This window comes from Salmo salar, chromosome ssa23, assembly GCF_905237065.1.
Source record: "Salmo salar chromosome ssa23, Ssal_v3.1, whole genome shotgun sequence".
Classification (NCBI taxonomy): Eukaryota; Metazoa; Chordata; class Actinopteri; order Salmoniformes; family Salmonidae; genus Salmo; species Salmo salar.
Genome location: NC_059464.1, coordinates 40,722,343 through 40,746,300, shown reverse-complemented (window position 1 = coordinate 40,746,300; position 23,958 = coordinate 40,722,343). Strand labels below are relative to the sequence as shown.

Genomic DNA, 23,958 nt, shown 5'->3' with positions numbered 1-23,958 from the left:
GTTCTGAGGTAGAGCAGCAGCATTATTAGTGTTGCCTCGGGATCTCTCATTCTGGGAGAGGTCAGGTGCTGAAAGACAACATCGTAAAGGCAAAGGTTTCTCTGAGGGTAAACACACATGCCACCTGACAAGGAACAGGATCAGGAAACATGAGTAACTAAGAGCTTTGTTTACCCCCTTGTATACTGTATGTTCCTGACCATTACTTAGTGCAACTCTAGGGACAAGGTTTTTGTAGATATCCTTAGAAATAAATCCTAAAAGAGGGGGAAAATACAGTATGTATAATACAATATTTATTGTACAGTATGCATTTTTACAGTATGAAATACAACATGTGATGAGGTAGCCCAAGTCCCAGTTGTCATTGTCATGCCATAGGAGTTGGCAAGAGAGCACAACCAGATCAGGGATTCAGGCGAGGGATCATAGATAAAATCCCTGCGATAGGGATGAGCTAGGATTGTTAAGAAACAGAGCACTCTATCGTTTAGATCCTTAGGAACGGTATTCCAGGACATTATTGATTCTTGTAAAGCCCTTCAAGCTTTGTAACAACAGACAGGTGAGTATTGTCTGGCTTCTGCCTGGATTCCATTACAGGGTGTCCATCAATTAGAAAGAAGAGCGGGAGAGAGTGAGTGTGTGTGTGTGTGTGAGAGAGGGTGAAAATAGTCATTTAATTAGACTAAAAACAGCACTTGTAGAGTGAGGCTGTGCCTCCACATCACACATCCAAGACAAATTTAAAGCCAAGTCCATTTGTGGGCTTCAACAAATGGACCGCTCACAGTAGATGGAGTGCGCCCTTGTGCTGGAAGTGAATTACTTTTCCATGTTGCTCTTTTACCTTCTAATCACTTATTGTAGTGTCTTTTACCGTGTCTGTCTGGAACTTGTTTATCGATTTAGATGGGGCAGTTGGAGTGCAGTCCTTTGTTTGAAACAGTCAGTCGATTGGTTGGGCCAGAGGGCTATCACTTAAAGTATAAGGAAGTACTGTACATTTGTCAGGCAAGTATTTATCAATAGAGCACTAATGATTTACATAGTTATCGCCTGCTGTATGATATGATGCCCAATAAAATCTGATCAAATCAGTAGGGAAAGTATGATACAATTCATGTGAGGCAACTTTCCAAACCAGCAGTGTTGGGGAGTAGTGAACTACATGTAGTTTAACTAGTAATTTAATTACATTTTTCAGCCAAGAGACCAGAGGTGGTGGAATGACGTGCTCTGGTTCGGGTGTAAATTTCAGTATAACCTGAAGGAAGGGGGGGGGGGGCAGTTCCCCTTAGGCTCCGTAGGCAAGCACTATGGTCTTGTAGTGGATGTGCGCTTCGACTAGAAACCAATTGAGTGTTCAGATGAGCAGTGAGACATGGGAGAACTTGGGAAGGTTGAACACCAGATGGGCTGCGGTGTTGTGGATAAATTGCGGGGGTTCGATGGGACAAGAACGGAGCCCAGCCAACAGAGTTGCGGTAGTCCAGACGGAATATGACGAGTGCCTGGATTAGGACCTGCGCAGCTTCCTGTGTGAGAAAAGTTTGTTGTAGAGCATGAACCTGCAGGAGCGAGTCACTGTTTTGATGTTTGCAGAGAATGACAGGATGTTGTCTAGGGTCAAGCCAGGATTCTTTTCACTCGGAGGGGGAGACCGTCTTTTCAGAATGTAATTACTTTTTTTGCTATGTAGCGGTGTAGCTAACTACTGGAACTACACACTACTGTTTTTGCAAAAAGAAGTAAGCAATTTCCTTTCTTCTTCGGCATCAGACCTGCCTCATTCTCCCTTGAAACATACTTTGTGTTTAATAGGCTAAATTACACATTCTGTTAACATCTGACTCCAGAGTGATTTGTTCTTACAATGTGTAGTGTGATGTTTCAGATGTAGAAATGATAATGTATCACAAGGTAGTTAACTACTTTTTCAAAGTAACTTTAGTTAAGTAAACTATATTTTTCTGAAGGGTAGCTTTAGTTTAGCTTAACTTGTAGTGTATAGTAATTGGTAGCTTGGTAAACTATATTTTCAGAGCAGCTTCCCCAACACTGAAAACCAGTGCATTCAGGAAAATTAAAGGGTAGGAAGCGAGTGAGTTTTTACTCACCAAAGTAGCACACTGTGGTCAAAGACTTTTAACTTAGTTGTCATCACATTCTGATTACCTATAACTACAAACATTATTTTTATTTTATATTAATTAACTTCTGGATATCTTCTAAACTACCCACAATGCACTATTTCTCAATGTCATATGGAGAATCTACTCTGTGTTAGCTAGCTCGAGCTGGCTAATGTTAGCCACTACCCATGCATACAAGTGTTGGCAGTGGTGAGCTACAATCCATCCATCGTGAGGTGTGACGTAAACAACCAATCAGATTCCCCACACATGGGGGCCGCGTGATTCAGCTCGGCTGCTCCAGTCGAGGCAGCTCTGACTTCTCCTGCACCACCAGCAGGCTTGCCTCTGGCTCAAAAGGAAAGTGGAAAATCATTCCTGCTCTAATTGTTTAGTACCTTGTGTCTTCTTTGTATCTTCCGTCCTCCAATTTGTTTGGTCAACTTTTTTGACCAGTTCTCCTCAAAGTAGGTTACCAGAGATTATCAAACTTGGCTTAGTACTAGCCCGCTACAGTAGCTGACTCACTGCTCTTGTGATAATTTCTATCTGCTGGAGCCTTACTCTGATCGCAGTCTTATTGTTGATTCTTCCCCTTGTCTCCTGTGCCCAATGCTGCCTCTGGAATCTATCTACATTGGATTTACCTCAGTATATCGCTATTGGATTAGCGGACTCTCCCTAGGCTGGTGAAACAGCCTCTCACTCTGAAATGCCTTTTCTTGGCTCTTCTTTGGTAGCTAACTCGGCCGTCAATCGGTTAGACTCTGCTCTCTCTATTTTATCTCCGCTGGCTTTTTGTTGTGTTCGATGGGTTCCTGACAGTGTTAGACTAGTTTTGTTGTTCTCTGGCTTACTACTTAGCTATGTTGACCATGATAGTTGGCATATATCGGTAACATTATTTTGATAACCAGTTAGATTATGTATTTAAAAACCTTGGTTTACTTTAATGTAGCTGTAAGCTAGGTGTTGATAGCAACTGGCTGACCCATGCAGTAACGTTAGCAGGCTGGCAGTGGTGTAAAGTACTTAAGTAAAAATACTTTAAAGTACTACTTAAGTCGTGGGGTATCTGTACTTTCCTATTTATATTTTTAACTACTTTTACTCCACTACATTTCTAAAGAAAATAATGTACTTTCTACTCCATACATTTTCCCTGACACCCGCGTTCTTAGGAAACTATGCAGTATTTTGTTTTTTTATGTATTATTTCTTACACTGTTACCCCAGGAAATCTTAAGTCTTAATACATACAACCAGAAAGAACTATTGGATATAAGAGCAACGTCAACTTACCAACATTACGACCAGGAATACAACTTTCCCGAAGCGGATCCTCTGTTTGGCCCACCACCCAGGACAATGGATTGGATCCCAGTAGGCGACCCAAAACAACGGCGCCGCAGAAGGGCAAGATGGAGCGGTCTCCTGGTCAGGTTCCGTAGACGGGCACATCACTCACGAGTATACTACTCGCCAATGTTCAGTCTCTTGACAACAAGGTAGACGAAATTCGAGCAAGGGTTGCCTTCCAGAGAGACATCAGAGATTGTAACATTCTCTGTTTCACGGAAAAATGGCTCACTCGGGATATGTTAGTCGGTACAGCCACCCGGTTTCTTCACGCATCGCGCCGACAGAAAAAAACATCTCTCTGGTAAGAAGAAGGGCGGGGGTGTATGCCTTATAATTAACAAGTCGTGGTGTGATCAATACAGCATACAGGAACTCAAGTCCTTTTGTTCACCTGACCTAGAATTCCTTACAATCAAATGCCGACCGCATTATCTACCAAGAGAATTCTCTTCGATCATAATTACAGCCGTGTATATTCCCCCCCCTCCCCAAGCAGACACCTCGATGGCCCTGAAAGAACTTCATTCGACTCTGTAAACTGGAAACCACATATCCTGAGGCTGCATTTATTGTAGCTGGGGATTTTAACACGGCTAATCTGAAAACAAGGCTCCCTAAATGTTATCAGCATATCGAATGCGCGACCCGGGTTGGCAAAATTCTGGATCATTGCTACTCTAACTTCCCGCGGACGTATGCAAAGCCCTCCCTCGCCCTCCTTTCGGCAAATCTGATCACGACTCCATTTTGTTGCTCCCAGCCTATAGACAGAAACTAAAACAGGAAATGCCCGTGCTCAGGTCTGTTCAACACTGGTCCGACCAATCTGATTCTACACTTCAAGATTGCTTCGATCACATGGACTGGGATATGTTCCGGATAGCCTCAGACAACAACATTGATGTATACGCTGATTCAGTGAGCGAGTTTATTAGCAAGTGCATCGGTGATGTTGTACCCACGGTGACTATTAAAACCTCCCCCAACCAGAAACCGTGGATTGATGGCAGCATTCGCTCAAAGCTGAAAGCGCGAACCACTGCTTTTAATCAGTGCAAGGCGACCGGAAACATGACCAAATACAAACAGTGTAGCTATTCCCTCCGCAAGGCAATCAAACTAACTAAGCGTCATTATAGAGACAAAGTAGAGTCGCAATTCAACGGCTCAGACACGAGACATGTGTGGCAGGGTCTACAGTCAATCACAGATTACAAAAAGAACCAGCCCCGTCGTGGACCACGATGTCTTGCCCCCAGACAAACTAAACAACTTCTTTGCTCGCTTTGAGGACAATACAGTGCCACTGACATGGCCCGCTACCTAAACCTGTGGGCTCTCCTTCACCGCAGCCAACGTGAATAAAACATTTAAACGTGTTAACCCTCGCAAGGCTGCCGGCCCAGACGGCATCCCTATCCGCGTCCTCAGAGCATGCGCAGACCAGCTGCCTGGTGTGTTTACAGACGTATTCAATCAATCCCTATCCCAGTCTGCTGTTCCCACATGCTTCAAAAGGGCCACCACTGTTCCTGTTCCCAAGAAAGCTAAGGTAACTGAGCTAAACGACGATCGCCCCGTAGCACTCACTTCCGTCATCATGAAGTGCTTTGAGAGACTAGTTACCCTAGACCCACTCCAATTTGCTTACCGCCCCAATAGGTCCACAGACGACGCAATCGCAATCACACTGCACACTGCCCTAACCCATCTGGACAAGAGGAATACCAATATAAGAATGCTGTTCATCGATTACAGCTCAGCATTTAACACCATAGTTCCCTCGAAACTCGTCATTAAGCTCGAGACCCTGGGTCTCGACCCCGCCCTGTGCAACTGGGTCCTGGACTTTCTGACGGGCCGCCCCCAGGTGGTGAGGGTAGGTAACAACATCTCCACCACGCTGATCCTCAACACTGGGGCCCAAAAAGGGTGCGTTCTCAGCCCTCTCCTGTTCACCCATGACGCGTGGCCATGCACGCCTCCAACTCAATCAAGTTTGCAGACGGCACTACAGTGGTAGGCTTGATTCCAACAACGACGAGATGGCCTACAGGGAAAAGGTGAGGACCCTCGGAGTGTGGTGTCAGGAAAATAACCTCACCCTCAACGTCAACCAAACAAAGGAGATGATCGTTGACTTCAGGAGACAGCAGAAGGAGCACTCCCCTATCCACATCAACGGGACAATAGTGGAGAAGGTGGAAAGTTCCTCGGTGTACACATCACGGACAAACTGAAATGATCCACCCACACAGACAGCGTCGTGAAGAAGCCTCAGGAGGCTGAAGAAATTTGGCTTGTCACCAAAAACACTCACAAACTTTTACAGATGCACAATCGAGAGCATCCTGTCAGGCCGTATCACTGCCTGGTACGGCAACTGCTCCGCCCACAATCGTAAGGCTCTCCAGAGGGTAGTGAGGTCTGCACAACGCATCACCGGGGGCAAACTACCTGCCCTCCAGGACACCTACACCACCCGATGTCACAGGAAGTTCAAAAAGCTCAAGGACAACCACCACCCGTGCCACTGCCTGTTCACCCCGCTATCATCCAGAAGGCGAGGTCAGTACAGATGCATCAAAGCTGGGACCGAGAGACTGAAAGTCAACTTCTATCGCAAGGCCATCAGACTGTTAAACAGCCATCACTAACATTTAGTGGCTGCTGCCAACATACTGACTCCAATCTATAGCCACTTCAATAATTAAAAAACGGATGTAATAAATGTATTTACATTTACATCATTTAGCAGATGCTCTTATCCAGAGCAACTTACAAATTGGTGCATTCACCTTATTATATCCAGTGGAACAACCAGTTTACAATAGTACATCTATATCTTTTTTTGGGGGGGGTTAGAAGGATTACTATATCCTATCCCAGGTATTCCTTAAAGAGGTGGGGTTACAGGTGTCTACGGAAGGTGGTGATTGACTCTGCTGTCCTGGCGTCGTGAGGGAGCTTGTTCCACCATTTGGGGTGCCAGAGCAGCGAACATTTTTGACTGGGCTGAGCGGGAACTGTCCTTCCGCAGAGGTAGGGGGGCCAGCAGGCCAGAGGTGGATGAACGCAGTGCCCTTGTTTGGGTGTAGGGCCTGATCAGAGCCTGAAGGTACGGAGGTGCCGTTCCCCTCACAGCTCCGTAGGCAAGCACCATGGTCTTGTAGCAGATGCGAGCTTCAACTGGAAGCCAGTGGAGTGTGCGGAGGAGCGGGGTGACGTGAGAGAACTTGGGAAGGTTGAACACCAGACGGGCTGCGGCATTCTGGATGAGTTGTAGGGGTTTAATGGCACAGGCAGGGAGCCCCGCCAACAGGGAATTGCAGTAATCCAGACGGGAGATGACAAGTGCCTGGATTAGGACCTGCGCCGCTTCCTGTGTAAGGCAGGGTCGTACTCTGCGAATGTTGTATAGCATGAACCTACAGGATCGGTTCACCGCCTTGATGTTAGCGGAGAACGAAAGGGTGTTGTCCAGGGTCACGCCGAGGCTCTTAGCACTCTGGGAGAAGGACACAATGGAGTTGTCCACCGTGATGGCGAGATCATGGAAAGGGTAGTCCTTCCCCGGGAGGAAGAGCAGCTCCGTCTTGCCGAGGTTCAGCTTGAGGTGGTGGTCCGTCATCCACACTGATATGTCTGCCAGACATGCAGAGATGTGATTCGCCACCTGGTTATCAGAAGGGGGAAAGGAGAAGATTGTGTGTCGTCTGCGTGGCAATGATAGGAGAGACCATGTGAGGATATGACAGAGCCAAGTGACTTGGTGTATAGCGAGAATAGGAGAGGGCCTAGAACTGAGCCTTGGGGGACACCAGTGGTGAGAACATGTGGTGCGGAGACGGATTCTCGCCACGCCACCTGGTAGGAGCGACCTGTCGGGTAGGACGCAATCCAAGAGTGAGCCGCGCCGGAGAAACCCAACTTGGAGAGGAGGATCTGATGGTTCACAGTATCAAAGGCAGCAGATGGGTCTAGAAGGATGAGAGGAGAGAGAGTTAGCTTTAGCAGTGCGGAGAGCCTCCGTGACACAGAGAAGAGCATTCTCAGTTGAATGACCAGCCTTGAAACCTGACTGATTTGGATCGAGAAGGTCATTCTGAGAGAGATAGCAGGAGAGCTGGCCAAGGACGGCACGTTCAAGAGTTTTGGAGAGAAAAGAAAGAAGGGATACTGGTCTGTAGTTGGAAGTTAGAGTGGTAGAAAGTGGCTTTAGCAGCAGAAACAGAGGAGGAAAATGTAGAGAGGAGGGAGTGAAAAGATGCCAGGTCCGCAGGGAGGCTAGTTTTCCTCCATTTCCGCTCGGCTGCCCGGAGCCCTGTTCTGTGAGCTCGCAATGAGTCGTCAAGCCACGGAGCAGGAGGGGAGGACCGAGCCGGTCGGGAGGATAGGGGACATAGAGAGTCAAAGGATGCAGAAAGGGAGGAGAGGAGGGTTGAGGAGGCAGAATCAGGAGATTGGTTGGAGAAGGTTTGAGCAGAGGGAAGAGATGATAGGATGGAAGAGGAGAGGGTAGCAGGAGAGAGAGCGAAGGTTGCGATGGCGCAATACCATCTGAGTAGGGGCAGAGTGAGTAGTGTTGGAGGAGAGCGAGAGGGAAAAGGATACAAGGTAGTGATCGGAGACTTGGAGGGGAGTTGCAGTGAGATTAGTAGAAGAGCAGCATCTAGTGAAGATGAGGTCAAGCGTATGGCCTGCCTTGTGAGTAGGGGGGACGGTGAGAGAGTGAGGTCAAAAGAGGAGAGGAGTGGAAAGGAGGCAGAGAGAAATTAGTCAAAGGTAGACGTAGGGAGGTTAAAGTCACCCAGAACTGTGAGGGGTGAGCCATCCTCAGGAAAGGAACTTATCAAGGCGTCAAGCTCATTGATGAACTCGCCAAGGGAACCTGGAGGGCGATAAATGGTAAGGATGTTAAGCTTGAATGGGCTAGTGATTGTGACAGCATGGAATTCAAAGGAGGAGATAGACAGATGGGTCAGGGGAGAAAGAGAGAATGTCCACTTGGGAGAGATGAGGATTCCAGTGCCACCACCCCGCTGACCAGATGCTCTCGAGGTGTGCGAGAACACGTGGTCAGACGAGGAGAGAGCAGTAGGAGTAGCAGTGTTTTCTGTGGTAATCCATGTTTCCGTCAGCGCCAAGAAGTCGAGGGACTGGAGGGTAGCATAGGCTGAGATGAACTCTGCCTTGTTGGCCGCAGACCGGCAGTTCCAGAGGCTGCCGGAGACCTGGAACTCCACGTGGGTCGTGCGCGCTGGGACCACCAGGTTAGAGTGGCAGCGGCCACGCGATGTGAAGCGTTTGTATGGCCTGTGCAGAGAGAAGAGAACAGGGATAGACCGGCACATAGTTGATAGGCTACAGGAGAGGCTACGCTAATGCAAAGGAGATTGGCATGAAAATTAACTAAACAACTGGGGAAGCGAGAGAGCAGGGCCTCCCTCAGTAACAATTCACTGAAACACTAAAACGCTAAAATATAACTTTTCTAGCTACCACTAGAAATTTAAATTGATGTAAAACTACAGTGGTTCAATGTTTCCAGGAATAGGCTCAAACTTAGTTTATTCCGCTAGATAACTTGGTACAGTATTCTTCCATGAAAACCCACCTAGTCCAGCGTGTCCGAAGACGCCGTAGCTAACTAGCATGCTAGCATCCTATAATACACGGTTAGCACCAATACTTGGTAACAACAAGCTACCAATGGATCATTCGTGTCCGTGTCTAGTTCATAACGCAGAAATAAATAAACATTGGCTAGCTAACACAAAGTCAGTCCTGCTAGCTACACAAGTGGCCTACACATCTCGAATGTTCAGAAAGTTAAGCTTACGTTGCAAAAATCTTATTGACCAAAAAAATTATACAGCTAGCTGGTAGGGTTAGCTAGCTAGCAGTGGGTGCGTTGTAGACTATGTTAGAAAATGTAGCTGGCTAGCTAACCTCGATAGTTACTCTGTACTACGCCTTTATCTTGATACAAAGACAACTATGTAGCTAGCTAACATTACACTAGTCAAATCGTTCCGTTGTAATGTATATAGTTTCTACAGTACTGCTAATTGGTAAAGTTGGCTAGCTTGCAGTGGCGGTGGTGTTATGGTGTTGACGCCGTTTCGCGAAAACGGCGCGAACGAATACAGCTGGCTAGCTAACCTTATTAGTTCCTCAGAGCTACACCTTTATCCTTGATACAAAGACAGCAGATACAACTATGTAGCTAGCTAACAATACACTAATCAAATCGTTCCAATGTAATGTAATGAAATGTAATATTACCCGCGGAGCGAGGTGCAGCACGACCACTCACTCCAGCATCCGGAAGTCAAAGTGACTAGTATCACTAGTCACTTTAAACAATGCCACTTTATATAATGTTTATATACATGTTTACTCATCTCATATATGTATATACTGTACTCTATACCGTCTACTGCATCTTGCCTATGCCGTTCGGCCATCGCTCATCCATATATTTATATGTACATATTCTTATTCATTCCTTTACACGTGTGTGTGTTTATAAGGTAGTTGTTGTGAAATTGTTAGATTACTTGTTAGATATTACTGCACGATCGGCACGAGAAGCACAAGCATTTCGCTACACTAGTATTAACATCTGCTAACCATGTGTATGTGACCAATAAAATTTGATTTGAAGTACTCGTTACATTTTGAAGGAAAATTGTCTAATTCACGCACTTAGAGAATCCCTTGTCATCCCTACTGCATCTGATCTGGTGGACTCACTAAACACAAATGCTTTGTTTATAAATTATGCTGGAGTGTGCCCCTAGCTATCCCGTACATTTTAAAAACAAGAAAATCGTGCTGTCTGGTTTGCTTAATATAAGGAATTTGAAATGATTTATACATTTACTTTTTGTAATTACATTTACTTTTGATACTTAAGTATATTTAAAACCAAATACCTTTACTTCAGTAGAATTTTACTGGGTGACTTTTACTTTAGTATTTTTCTATGAAGGTATCTTTACTTTTACTCAAGTATGACAATTGGGTACTTTTTCTACCACTGCAGGCTGGTAGGACTAACATTTGCAGGCTAGTAGGGCTAACGTTAGCAGGCTGAAACCCTTTTCAAGGCGATTTGTAACAACAATAGTTACACCACCGTTCTCTTAGTCTGGGGTCACTTAGAAATGTCCTTGTTTTCCATGAAAACATGGATGAAATGAGTTGCAAAAATGAATAGGAAATATAGTCAAGATGTTGACAAGGTTATAAATAATGATTATTAATTGAAATAATAATTGTGTCCTTCAAACTTTGCTTTCGTCAAAGAATCCTCCTTTGGCATTCTAGTTGTCAATTTGTGAGGTAATCTGAAGAGATTTCATCCCATGCTTCCTGAAGCACCTCCCACATCTTGGATTGGCTTGATGGGCACTTCTTGCGTACCATACGGTCAAGCTGCTCCCACAACAGCTCAATAGGGTTGAGATCCAGTGACTGTGCTGGCCACTCCACTATAGACAGAATACCAGCTGACTGCTTCTTCTCTAAATAGTTCTTGCATAGTTTGGAGCTGCACTTTGGGTCATTGTCCTGTTGTAGGAGGAAATTGGCTCCAATTAAGTGCCGTCCACAGGGTATGGCATTGCAAAATGGAGTGATAGCCTTCCTTCAGCATCTTTTCATTTTTTTCTGCGTCTTACGAATGTTCTTCTTTGTGATCAGAACACCTCAAACTTAGATTTGTCTGTCCATAACACTTTTTTTCCAATCTTCCTCTGTCCAGTATCTGTTCTTTTGCCCATCTTAATCTTTTATTTTTATTGGCCAGTCTGAGATATGGCTTTTTCTTTGCAACTCTGCCTAGAAGGCCAGTATCCCGGAGTCGCCTCTTCACTGTTGACATTTAGACTGGTGTTTTGTGGGTACTATATAATGAAGCTGCCAGTTGAGGACATGTGAGGCGACTGTTTTTCAAACTTGACACTCTAATGTACTTTTCCTCTTGCTCAGTTGTACACCGGGGCCTCCCACTCCTCTTTCTATTCTGGTTAGAGCCAGTTTGCGCTGTTCTGTGAAGGGAGTAGTACACAGCGTTGCACGAGATCTTCAGTTTCTTGGCAATTTCTCGCATGGAATAGCCTTCCTTTCTCAGAACAAGAATAGACTGACGAGTTTCAGAAGAAAGTTCTTTGTTTCTGGCCATTTTGAGCCTGTAATCAAACTCTCAAATGCTGCTGCTCCAGATACTCAACTAGTCTAAAGAAGGCCAGTTTTATTGCTTCTTTAGCAGAACAACAGTTTTCAGCTGTGCTAACATAATTGCAAAATGGTTTTCTAATGATCAATTAGCCTTTTTAAAATGATAAACTTGGATTAGCTAACGCAACGGCCTCTGTAGATATTCGATAAAAAATCTGCCTTTTCCAGCTACAACAGTCATGTACAACATTAACAATGTCTACACTGTATTTCTGATCAATTGGATATTTTAATGGACAAAAAATGTGCTTTTCAAAAACAAGGACATTTCTAAGTGACCCCAAACTTTTGAACGGTAGTGTGTGTATATAGGATGAGCAATGACTAGAATATGTTACAGTGGGGGGAAAAAAGTATTTGATCCCCTGCTGATTTTTGTACGTTTGCCCACTTACAAAGAAATGATCAGTCTATAATTTTAATAGTAGGTTTATTTGAACAGTGAGAGACAGAATAACCAAAAAATCCAGAAAAACGCATGTCAAAAATGTTATAAAATGATTTGCATTTTAATGAGGGAAATAAGTATTTTACCCCTCTGCAAAACATGACTTTGTACTTGGTAGCAAAACCCTTCTTGGCAATCAGAGGTCAGACGTTTCTTGTAGTTGGCCACCAGGTTTGCACACATCTCTGGAGGGATTTTGTCCCACTCCTCTTTGCAGATCTTCTCCAAGTCATTAAGGTTTCGAGGCTGACGTTTGGCAACTCGAACCTTCAGCTCCCTCCACAGATTTTCTATGGGATTAAGGTCTGGAGACTGGCGAGGCCACTCCAGGACCTTAATGTGCTTCTTCTTGAGCCACTCCTTTGTTGCCTTGGCCGTGTGTTTTGGGTCATTGTCATGCTGGAATACCCATCCACGACCCATTTTCAATGCCCTGGCTGAGGGAAGGAGGTTCTTACCCAAGATTTGACGGTACATGGCCCCGTCCATCATCCCTTTGATGCGGTGAAGTTGTCATGTCCCTTAGCAGAAAAATACCCCCAAAGCATAACGATTCCACCTCCATGTTTGACGGTGGAGATGGTGTTCTTGGGGTCATAGGCAGCATTCGTCCTCCTCCAAACACGACGAGTTGAGTTGATGTCAAAGAGATCCATTTTGGTCTCATCTGACCACAACACTTTCACCAGTTGTCCTCTGAGTCATTCAGATGTTCATTGGCAAACTTCAGATGGGAATGTCTATGTATTCTTGAGCAGGGGGACCTTGCGGGCGCTGCAGGATTTCAATCCTTCACGGCATAGTGTGTTACCAATTGTTTTCTTGGTGACTATGGTCCCAGCTGCCTTGAGATCATGGTCAAGATCCTCCCGTGTAGGCCTGGGCTGATTCCTCACCGTTCTCATGATCATTGCAACTCCACGAGGTGAGATCTTGCATGGAGCCCCAGGCCGAGGGATATTGACAGTTCTTTTGTGTTTCTTCCATTTGCGAATAATCGCACCAACTGTTGTCACCTTCTCACCAAGCTGCTTGGCGATGGTCTTGTAGCCCATTCGAGCCTTGTGTAGGTCTACAATCTTGTCCCTGACATCCTTGGAGAGCTCTTTGGTCTTGGCCATGGTGGAGAGTTTGAAATCTGATGATTGATTGCTTCTGTGGACAGGTGTCTTTTATACAGGTAACAAGCTGAGATTAGGAGCACTCCCTTTAAGAGTGTGCTCCTAATCTCAGCTCGTTACCTGTATAAAAGACACCTGGGAGCCAGAAATCTTTCTGATTGAGAGGGGGTCAAATACTTATTTCCCTCATTAAAATGCAAATCAATTTATAACATTTTTGACATGTTTTTCTGGATATTTTTGTTATTCTCTCTCTCACTGTTCAAATAAACCTACCATTAAAAAGATAAACTGATCCTTTCTTTGTCAGTGGGCAAACGTACAAAATCAGCAGGGGATCAAATACTTTCCCCCCCCACTGTATATACATATAAAGTGGGTAAAACAATATGTTAACAGAGCCTCCTGAGTGGTGCAGCGGTCTAAGGCAATGCATCGCAGTGTTGCGGCGTCACTACAGCCTGGGGTTTGATCCCAGGCTGTGTCACAACCGGCCGTCACGAGATTCCCATAGGGTGGTGCACAATTGGCCCAGCGTCATCCGGGTTAGGGGAGGGTTTGGCTGGGGGGACTGTTTAATAGTCTGATGGCCTAAAGATGGAAGCCGTTTCAGTCTCTCGGTCCCAGCTTTGATGGACCTGTACTCTCTTCCTTCTAGATGCTAGCGGGGTGAATAGGCCGTGGCTCAGGTGGCTAAGGTCCTTGATGATCTTTTAGGCCTTCCTGTGACACCGGGTGCTGTAGATGTCCTGGAGGGCAGGCAGTGTGCGCCCACTGATGCTTTGGACTGACCGCACCACCCTCTAGAAAGCTCTCTGGTTGCAGATGGTGCAATTTCCATACCAGGCGGTGATACAGCCCGACGCTCTCAGGGGAAGCTTGTTGCCTGCTAAAGTAATCCAGAACTAATCCTTTACTAATCCAGCCACTGTTTGTTTAATGAAACCTCAGTCTGCCATTGCTTGGACAAGCTTCAACATGGACCTCCCTGAGAGACAGGATCCAGTGTGTGTGAGAGGGAGACAAAAAATTGAAGAAAATGTGAGCATGAGAGAAAGAGACGAGCAGAATAAATAATGTGATGGAGACAGACTGACCCATTTGTTATACATGGATTCTCTATTGTTTAATCCTTGATTTTCCCCACCTCCAGCTTGGTAGGAGACAGTGATGTCTGGGGGCATTTGCCCAGCTCCACAACTTTGAATCAGCAAAACCGCTGGCAGTATTTATTTCGAAATGCTCGGAAGGTAAAGCATTTCAGAGAATTTAACAGCCACACCAACACGCTCGCGCACACACTTTCGGCACAAAATTCCCTATTGTCTCTTATGTAAATGTAGTGTGAATAATGCATGCACTTGCAACTTACGTAACAGTGAAATTTCCAAGCAGCCCTGAAGGAACCTTTTCCTGTCTTGTGCATCACAATACAAATATACAATGTGTACCACATTACTAACACAGATAGTTTGATGCTAAACTTTATCTCTAGAAAACAACACCATCTCGCCAATTGTTTTAAATAAAAACTCTTACATTCTGGCTCATTATTAGCCATTAGCAAAGACCTAGGGGACATTACTGCTATGTACTTCTTTATCGCTTCACTTGTTGGATTGAAAGTGAAGCAACCCCTTTGTGTTACTCGGGCCCCCTCTGCTGGCTGTTATGTCATGCCAGTCACTCTGTACATGATGTACAGTAGATGCTGGGTTACGGAGTAGGGTGAAGTTGCCCCTAACATTTTCAGCCAACTTACAAGCAAATACTTTTATGAATTGGTTACAAATCAACTTGCAAGGTTGCTAGCCAACTAATGGTAGGCCTCCCAGCCTGCTAACGTTATGTTAGCACTGCATGAGTCAGCCAGTTGCTATCAACACCTAGCTTACTAAACCAAAGTCTTGGAAATACAGAAGGCTATCTAACCAGTTATCAAAGATTGTTAGCTATATGCAGTTCTTAGCCAGACAGCTAACATTAGCTATTTAGCCAACTAGCTATTAGCCTAGCCAACCACCATGGTTATGGTGGGCAAGCCAGAGCCCAACAACTGGAGACTAGCTCGAACACTAACACAACTAAAACAACCGCAGATCAAAAGCAAAGAAAGAGCAGAGACTTACAAATTGATGGCTGGGGCCCATCTGATGGTAAAACGTGTAGCTCTGTCCTGCAGTCAGTGACCAAAAGTGCACTCTTTGGCCTCATGGGTGGATTGTTATTAATATTTTTCATAATTAAAAAAGATTATTACAAAAAAAGACAAATCGGGTGTTTCTATTTCAAACAGTTTTGTTATTTCAGTCTTCTGTGATGTATAGAAAGTTTTTAATATTCGAATGCAAACTCAATTGAATAAATTTGAACTCTATCGAACATCGTACAGGTGTCTTCTTTTTTCTAAACCCATAACCATGTGTGTGAGGTGTATACTTCTGTTTCAAAGTAGATTTTGCTTAAGACTGACAAGAATCACTCTCTGTGACCCTGATTTAGCCCAATGTAGTAAAAGATTAGGAGTGCAGGATGAGTTAGCTACCAATGCCGGGGGAGGCGGGCGCTTCATCGGGCCGAGGGAGAGTCAATGAGGGAAATCCAATAACTAACTATAGAGCGAGGAAAAAATGTATTCCCGATGTCAGTCATCTCGTGCGCTAGCACTAGAGGTGTAAAAGTACCCAATTGACATACTTAAGTAAAGATTCCTTAATAGAAAATGACTCCAGTGAAAGTCACCCAGTAAAATACTACTAGAGTAGAAGTCTAAAAGTATTGGGTTTTAAATATACATAAGTATCAAAAGTACAAGTAGAAATCATTTCAAATTCCTTATATTAAGCAAACCAGGCATAATTTTCTAGTTGTTTTTATTTATTTACAGATAGACAGGGGCACACTCCAACAGTCAGACATAATTTACAAACTAAGCATTTGTGTTTAGTGAGTCCTCCAGATCAGAGGCAATAGGGATGACCAGGGATGTTTTCTTGCTAAGTGTGTGAATTTGACCATTTTCCTGTCCTGCTAACCATTCAAAATGTAACGAGCACTTTTGGGTGTCAGGGAAAACGTATGGAGTAAAAAGTACATTCTTTTCTTTAGGAATATAGTGAAGTAAAAGTTGTCAAAAATATGAATAGTAAAGTACAAATACCCCAAAAAACGACTTTAGTACTTTAACGTGCTAGAACTAAGCCAAGGTGGAAAAAGTTACAATACTCCTGTAGCCTACTTCACAGAGAACATGCCAAAAAAGTTGACAAAACAAAAAGGAGATCAGATGAGGTTCTATGTTAGCCAGTTTGAGCTAGCTACCGAGCTAGCATACGAACTCTGTAGCAGATTAGATCATCCATATGACGTTGAGAAATAGTGCATTGTGGTAGTTTAGAAGATATCCGGAAATAATTTAATAAATATGCAATAACCCAAAAACATAACTACTTTTGTACTTATAGGTAACCAGATCATGACTAAGTCTTGACCACACTGTTGTTACATTGGTGAGCAAAACCTCATGCTTCCTACACTTTAACCTGTTGGGGCTAAGGGGCAGTATTTGCACGGCCGGATAAAAAAACGTACCCGATTTAAACTGGTTACTACTCTTGCCCAGAAACGAGAATATGCATCTAATTAGTCGATTTGGATAGAGAACACTCTAAAGTGTCTAAAACTGTTTGAATGGTGTCTGTGAGTATAACAGAACTCATATGGCAGGCCAAAACCTGAGAAGATTCCATACAGGAAGTGCCCTGTCTGACAATTTGTTATCCTTCTGTTGCATCTCTATCGAAAATACAGCATCTCTGCTGTAAAGTGACATTTTCTAAGGCTTCCATTGGCTCTCAGAAGGCGCCAGAAAGTGGAATGAGAGGTCTGCAGTCTCTGGGCGAAGTACAGCAGCTCTGTTTGTTACTGGCCTGCCTGGGGACAGTGACACTGGAGATGCGTGGTCACGAGAAGTCGGCATGTTTTTCTTTCTGCCTTTGAATGAATACAACGTCGCCCGGTTGGAATATTATCGCTATTTTACGGGAAAAATAGCATAAAAATTGATTTTAAACAGCGTTTGACATGCTTCGAAGTACGGTAATGGAATATTTTGAAATATTTTGTCACGAAATGCGCTCGCGCATCACCCTTCGGATAGTGACCTGAACGCACGAACAAAACGGAGCTATTTCAATATAACTATGGATTATTTAGAACCAAAACAACATTTGTTGTTGAAGTAGAAGTCCTGGGAGTGCATTCGGACGAAGAACAGCAAAGGTAATCCAATTTTTCTTATAGTAAATCTGAGTTTGGTGAGGGCCAAACTTGGTGGGTGTCAAATTGGCAAGCCGTGATGACCGGGCTATGTACTCAAAATATTGCAAAATGTGCTTTCGCCGAAAAGCTATTTTAAAATCTGACACCGCGATTGCATAAAGGAGTTCTGTATCTGTAATTCTTTAAATAATTTATGTATTTTGTGAACGTTAATCGTGAGTAATTTAGTAAATTCACCGGAAGTTTGCGGTGGGTATGCTAGTTCTGAACATCACATGCTAATGTAAAAAGCTGTTTTTTTAATATAAATATGAATTTGATTGAACAAAATATGCATGTATTGTATAACATAATGTCCTAGGAGTGTCATCTGATGAAGATCATCAAAGGTGAGTGCTGCATTTAGCTGTGGTTTTGGTTTTTGTGACATATATGCTTGCTTTGAAAATGGCTGTGTGATTATTTTTGGCAGGGTACTCTCCTGACAATCTAATGTTTTGCTTTCGCTGTAAAGCCTTTTTGAAATCGGACAATGTGGCTAGATTAACGAGAGTCTTGTCTTTAAAATGGTGTAAAATAGTCATATGTTTGAGAAATTGATGTTATAGCATTTATGAGGTAAAATAGTCATATGTTTGAGAAATTGAAGTTATAGCATTTATGAGGTATTTGTAATTCGCGCCACCAGATTCCACTGGCTGTTGACTAGGTGGCGAGCGTCCCACCTTGCCCAGTGAGGTTAAAGCAGGGTTTTCCAAACTCTGTCCTGGGAAACACAGATTCAACCACAAAAAGCAGGCAGGTTTTCCAATGCCTCGCAAAGAAGGGCACCTATTGGTAGATGGGTAAATATGAAAAAAGCAGACATTGAATATCCCTTTGAGCATGGTGAATTTATTAAGGAAAGGTTCACCCATTTTGAATGTTATATTGTTTTTGTGCATCTCTGAGTGATCTATTGATTCCCTGGGCGGCAGGTAGCCTAGCGGTTAAGAGGTTGGGCCATTAAGCAAAAGGTTGCTGGTTCAAATACCCGAACTGACTAGGGGAAACATCTGTTGACATGCCCTTAACCCTAATTGCTCCTGTAAGTCGCTCTGGATAAGAGCGTCTGCTAAGTGACTAAAATGTAAATGTCTATCTGAGTTATTGGCGTTCAAGCAGGCAGAACTCCGGCCGGAATGATGTAGCACTGTGATAAAGTCGCTCTCACTACACGGGAAGTTAATAGGAATATGACATTCAGATTGAAAAACATCTATCGTACATGTAAGATTTCAATACTGGTAGATGTCATAACTCTGTCTTCTCTCAAATGATTGTCTGCCTTTTTAGTCCAGGGTGCATTGCATGGTGACGTTGCCAGAGATATTATAGAAAGGAGATAGGAATCCAATGACTGAAAGTGGGTCCAGCGCCGACAGAGATGGCCGCCTCGCTTCGCGTTCCTAGGAAACTATGCAGTATTTTGTTTTTTGTGTTATTTCTTACCAGAAAATCTTAGGTTTTATTACATACAGTCGGGAGGAACTATTGGATATAAGAGCAACGTCAACTCACCAACATTATGACCAGGAATACGACTTTCCCAAAGCAGATCCTCTGTTTGGCCCACCACCCAGGACAATGGATCGGATCCCAGCCGGTGACCCAAAACAACGGCGCTGCAGAAGGGGCAGACGGAGCAGTCTTCTGGTCAGGCTCCGTAGACGGGCACATCGCGCACCGCTCCCAAGCATACTACTCGCCAATGTCCAGTCTCTTGACAACAAGGTAGACGAAATCCAAGCAAGGGTTACCTTCCAGAGAGACATCAGAGACTGTAACGTTCTTTGTTTCACAGAAACATGGCTCACTCGAGACACGCTATCGGAGTCGGTACAGCCACCTGGTTTCTTCACGCATCGCGCCGACAGAAACAAGCATCTCTCTGGTAAGAAGGGCGGAGTGTATGCCTTATGATTAACAAGACGTGGTGTGATCATAACAACATACAGGAACTCAAGTCCTTTTGTTCACCTGACCTAGAATCCCTTACAATCAAATGCCGACCACATTATCTACCAAGAGAATTCTCTTCGATCATAATTACAGTCGTGTATATTCCCCCCCAAGCAGACACATCGACGGCCCTGAACGAACTTCATTTGACTCTGTAAACTGGAAACCACATATCTTGAGGCTGCATTTATTGTAGCTGGGGATTTTAACAAGGCTAATCTGAAAACAAGGCTCCCTAAATGTTATCAGCATATCGATTGCGCAACCCGGGCTGGCAAAACCCTGGATCATTGTTATCCTCTCTAGGGCAGGCGGGACGAATTCGTCCCACCTACGTAACAGCCAGTTGAATCCTTTGGCGCGATTTTCAAATACCTTAAAAATCCTATTACTTCAATTTCTCAAACATATGACTATTTTACAGCTATTTAAAGACAAGACTCTCGTTAATCTAACCACACTGTCCGATTTCAAAAAGGCTTTACCACGAAAACAAAACATTAGATTATGTCAGCAGAGTACCCAGCCAGAAATAATCAGACACCCATTTTTCAAGCTAGCATATAATGTCACAAAAACCCAGAAGACAGCTAAATGCAGCACTAACCTTTGATGATCTTCATCAGATGACACACCTAGGACATTATGTTATACAATACATGCATGTTTTGTTCAATCAAGTTCATATTTATATCAAAAACCAGCTTTTTACATTAGCATGTGACGTTCAGAACTAGCATACCCCCCGCAAACTTCCGGCGAATTCACTAACAATTTACTAAATTACTCACGATAAACGTTCACAAAAAGCATAACAATTATTCTAATTATAGATACAGAACTCCTCTATGCACTCGATATGTCCGATTTTAAAATAGCTTTTTGGTGAAAGCACATTTTGCAATATTCTAAGTACATAGCCCAGCCATCACGTGCTAGCTATTTAGACACCCGGCAAGTTTAGCCTTCACCAAAATCAGATTTACTATTATAAAAGTTTGATTACCTTTTGTTGTCTTCGTCAGAATGCACTCCCAGGACTGCTACTTCAAAAACAAATGTTGGTTTGGTCCAAAATAATCCATCGTTATATCCGAATAGCGGCGTTTTGTTCGTGCGTCCCAGACACTATCCGAAATGGTAAATCAGGGTCGTGCGCATGGCGCAATTCGTGACAAAAATAAATATTCCATTACCGTACTTTGAAGCATGTCAACCACTGTTTAAAATCAATTTTTATGCAATTTATCTCGTAAAAAAGCGATAATATTCCGACCGGGAATCTCCTTTTCCGCAAACAGAGGAAAAATCACAAAGACGGGGGCGGCCAGGGCACGCGCCTAAGCCCACAGTCCCTTGATCGGCCACTTGAGAAAGGCGATAATGTGTTTCAGCCTGGGGCTGGAATGACGACATTCAGGTTTTTCCCGGGCTCTGAGAGCCTATTGGAGCCGTGGGAAGTGTCACGTTACCGCAGAGATCCTTTGTAATTGAATGAGATGTCAAAGAAAGACAATAAATGGTCAGACAGGCCACTTCCTGTAAAGGAATCTCTCAGGTTTTGACCTGCCATTTGAGTTCTGTTATACTCACAGACACCATTCAAACAGTTTTAGAAACTTTGGAGTGTTTTCTATCCAAAGCCAAAAATTATATGCATATTCTAGTTACTGGGCAGGAGTAGTAACCAGATTAAATCGGGTACGTTTTTTATCCAGCCGTGTCAATACTGCCCCCTAGCCCTAACAGGTTATCTAACTTCCGCGACGCATATAAGGCCCTCCCCCGCCCTCCTTTCAGAAACGCTGACCACGACTCCATTTTGTTGCTCCCAGCCTATACACAGAAACTAAAACAGGAAGCACCCGTGTTCAGGTCTGTTCAACACTGGTCCGACCAATCGGATTCTACGCTTCAAGATTGCTTCGATCACGTGGACTGGGATATGTTCCGCATAGCGTCGAACAACAACATTGATGAATACGGTGATTCGGTGAGCGAGTCTATTAGCAAGTGCATCGGTGATGTTGTACCCAGAGCGTCTATTGAAACATTCCCCAACCAGAAACCGTGGATTGATGGCAGCATTCGCGCAAAACTGAAAGCGCGAACCACTGCTTATAATCAGGGCAAGGTGACCGGAAACATGACCGAATACAAACAGTGTAGCTATTCCTTCCGCAAGGCAATCAAACAAGCTAAGCGTCAGTATAGAGACAAAGTAGTCGCAATTCAACGGCTCAGACATGAGAGGTACAGTGGGGGGGGAAAAGTATCTGATCCCCTGCTGATTTTGTACGTTTGCCCACTGACAAAGAAAGGATCAGTCTATAATTTTAATGATAGGTTTATTTGAACAGTGAGAGACAGAATAACAAAAATATCCAGAAAAACGCATGTCAGAAATGTTATAAATTGATTTGCATTTTAATGAGGGAAATAAGTATTTGACCCCCTCTCAATCAGAAAGATTTCTGGCTCCCAGGTGTCTTTTATACAGATAACAAGCTGAGATTAGGAGCACACTCTTAAAGGGAGTGCTCCTAACCGCAGCTTGTTACCTGTAAAAAGGACACCTGTCCACAGAAGCAATCAATCAATCAGATTCCAAACTCTCCACCATGGCCAAGACCAAAGAGCTGTCCAAGGATGTCAGGGACAAGATTGTAGACCTACACAAGTCTGGAATGGGCTACAAGACTATCGCCAAGCAGCTTGGTGAGAAGGTGACAACAGTTGGTGCGATTATTCACAAATGGAAGAAACTGTCAATCTCCCTCGGCCTGGAGCTCCATGCAAGATCTCACCTCGTGGAGTTGCAATGATCATGAGAATGGTGAGGAATCAGCCCAGAACTACACGGGAGGATCTTGTCAATGATCTCAAGGCAGCTGGGACCATAGTCACCAAGTCACCAAGAAAAGAGTTGGTAACGCACTACGCCATGAAGGACTGAAATCCTGCAGCGCCCGCAAGGTCCCCCTGCTCAAGAATACATATACATGCCCGTCTGAAGTTTGCCAATGAACATCTAAATTATTCAGAGGACAACTGGTGAAAGTGTTGTGGTCAGATGAGACCAAAATGGAGCTCATTGACATCAACTCAACTCGCCGTGTTTGGAGGAGGACGAATGACCCCAAGAACACCATCTCCACCGTCAAACATGGAGGTGGAAACATTATGCTTTGGGGGTGTTTTTCTGCTAAGGGGACAGGACAACTTCATCGCATCAAAGGGACGATGGACGGGGCCATGTACCGTCAAATCTTGGGTAAGAACCTCTTTCCCTCAGCCAGGGCATTGAAAATGGGTCGTGGATGGGTATTCCAGCATGACAATGACCCAAAACACACAGCCAAGGCAACAAAGGAGTGGCTCAAGAAGAAGCACATTAAGGTCCTGGAGTGGCCTAGCCAGTCTCCAGACCTTAATCCCATAGAAAATCTGTGGAGGGAGCTGAAGGTTCGAGTTGCCAAACGTCAGCCTCAAAACCTTAATGACTTGGAGAAGATCTGCAAAGAGGAGTGGGACAAAATCCCTCCTGAGATGTGTGCAAACCTGGTGGCCAACTACAAGAAATGTCTGACCTCTGATTGCCAACAAGGGTTTTGCCACCAAATACTAAGTCATGTTTTGCAGAGGGGTCAAATACTTATTTCCCTCATTAACATGCAAATCATTTTATAACATTTTTGACATGCGTTTTTCTGGATTTTTTTGTTGTTATTCTGTCTCTCACTGTTCAAATAAACCTATTATTAAAATAATAGACTGATCATTTCTTTGTAAGTGGGAAAACGTAAAAAATCAGCAGGGGATCAAATACTTTTTTCCCGCACTGTATGTGGCAGGGTCTACAGTCAATCACGGACTACAAAAGAAAAACCAGCCCCGTCACGGACCACAGTGTCTTGCTCCCAGACAAACTAAACAACTTCATTGCTCGCTTTGAGGACAATACAGTGCCACTGACACGGCCCGCTACCAAAACCTGCAGGCTCTTCTTCCTTTAAGACATTTAAACGTGTTAATCCTCGCAAGGCTGCAGGCCCAGACGGCATCCCCAGCCGCATCCTCAGAGCATGTGCAGACCAGCTGGCTGGTGTGTTTACGGACATATTCAATCAATCCTTATCCCAGTCTGCTGTTCCCAGATGCTTGAAGACGGCCACTATTCCCTGTTCCCAAGAAAGCTAAGGTAACTGAGCTAAACGACTATCGCTCCGTAGCACTCACTTCCGTCATCATGAAGTGCTTTGAGAGACTAGTCAAGGACCATATCACCTCCACCCTACCTAACACCCTAGACCCACTCCAATTTGCTTACCGCCCCAATAGGTCCACAGACGACGCAATCACA

The 23,958-nt window shown here is 44.2% G+C and overlaps 1 long non-coding RNA gene across 2 annotated transcripts in view; it reads left to right on the top strand.

Moving 5' to 3' along the window:
• The first annotated feature begins 1,315 nt into the window (after positions 1-1,315).
• Positions 1,316-23,958, top strand: part of LOC106584627 (uncharacterized) — a 42,004-nt gene continuing 19,361 nt past the window's right edge. For both annotated transcript variants that reach the window (XR_001323790.2, XR_001323791.2), the window contains exon 1: positions 1,316-1,751. This is a non-coding gene — a long non-coding RNA (uncharacterized lncRNA). The remainder of the gene's footprint in view (positions 1,752-23,958) is intronic.